Below are 2,419 nucleotides of genomic sequence, written 5' to 3' on the forward strand. Positions count from 1 at the left end.
TTTTTTTTTTGAAAATCATATTATGCACATATTTATATATATATATAAATATATTATTTATACGATTTTTCTATTTTATAAACATTCGTATATTTTCAAAAAAAATATTCATAATTATTATACAAATATAAATAATGTATTATATAAAATTTTATATTTTACATATTTATTCATATATATATATATATATATATATATATATATATATTTTACAATACTTAAAAGATACTTTAAAATATCATAGTAATGGAAAAAAAAAAAAAAAAAAGAATAATAATAGTATCCTTCAGGAAAATTTTTTTTTTTTTTCTTTTTTTAAATATAAAATAAATTATATAATAATAAACGATAATATATGATATATATATATATATATATATGTATATATATATATATATATATATAATATATAATATATAATATATATATATTATAATTTTAAGCATAAAAATAAGGAAATTATATATTTAGCATTTATTCTTTTCATATATATTGTATATTTTTAAATATATAAAATATATAGTTATATATATTAAAAAATAAATAAAAAAAAAGAAATACAAAAATATTCTAGAGAAATAACGTTATGAATACACAAGAGTAAAATTAAGTGACTACGCGTTTGTACTTGTGTACAAAAAAATTATATAAAAGATACATATTATATAATATAAATTATAATAAATAAAAAAAAAAAAAAAAAAAAAAAAAAAAATATTTATGCATTATATAATATTTATTATTTTGTGTATAAAAATAAAAATAATTTATAAATTATATATATAACATATTTTTATAAAGTTTTCCCTTTGAAATAAAAACATTTATAAAAATATATAATATATATATATAAATAAGATGATTAATTTTAAGAATTATTTTATTCTATTTTTCTTTTAATATCTATAAAAAATTAATATTCTTATTTATAAATATTTTATAATATTATATAAATATATAAAGAAAAACATATAGTTTTCTTCTTTACAATACCTCATATATGTATGTATATAATATTTTTTTTATATATAGAATATCCTTTATAATAAGTGCATATAAAAAATAATATTATTATACAATTATATGAAAATTATAATATACATAATATAAATTGAATTATCATTACATAAAAAATATTCATATATATATTATAATAATATATATTATTTTTTATATATATGTATTATATTATATTTATTATAATATTATATATAATATATCTTCTTTTCTTTTTTTTTTTTTTTTTTATGTTTTAAAGCATGTTATTATTATGAAATAAAATATATATTATTTTTTTTTTTTACATATATAAAAAATAAACCTTTTAATTCTTCATCGTATTATACCAAAAAAAAAAAAAAAAAAAAATTTATATTTTTTATACAATATATATAATACATATATTTAACAATACATATTATATATATATATATATAATATATATAATATCTATTTTTTTTTTTTATTTATAAAATTATAATTACCATATAATTATTTATTTATATATATATTTTTTTTTTTATCATCGTATTTGAAAATTATTTTATAATATTATATATATATATATATATAATATTATAATATTACATATAAAAAAAATATATTTATATTTATCACATGAAAATATATATATTTTATGTAAACTCATATTAAATAAATATACATTTTTTTTTTTTTTTTATAATATTATAAAATTCATTGATAAATAATATATTATAATATTATATAAATAATATTTTAATATTTTAAGCTTTTTTTTTTTTCTTATCCTTTTTTTTTTTTTTTTCTTTTTTTCATTTTATAATGTTTCATCATATATAATATTTACATATATATATATATTTTAACATTTTAATTAAATTTTTCATAAATATTGTATATCTTATTTATTTTATATATATATATATATATATATATTATCCTTATTTTATATATATTTTATTATTATTTAGGAAAACAAAAAAAAAAAATATATAATATATAATATATATATGTATGTATTCATTTTCGTACCTTTATATATATAAATATATATATATAATTATTAAATTTGTATTTTACATATATATATATATATAAACAGTATTTTAATATATAATATGTGGTATATACTATGTTTGAAATTGAAGAAATAAAAAACTATTTGATACATGAGTGAATACCATAATATATATATATATTTATATATTTATGTATACAAAATATAATATATGCCTATATTTATGTTAAAAACATGTTTGAAAAAAATAAATAAAAGTATGAATATATATATATATATATATATATATTTATATTTATATGAAAGGATAAACAAGTAAAAGTATAAAAAAAGCATATATAATAAAAGATAATTCATAATAATATATTATATTATATTGCATAATTTAATTTTTTTTTTTTTTTTTTTTTTAATTAATAC

Source organism: Plasmodium reichenowi, chromosome 6, assembly GCF_001601855.1.
Source record: "Plasmodium reichenowi strain SY57 chromosome 6, whole genome shotgun sequence".
Classification (NCBI taxonomy): Eukaryota; Apicomplexa; class Aconoidasida; order Haemosporida; family Plasmodiidae; genus Plasmodium; species Plasmodium reichenowi.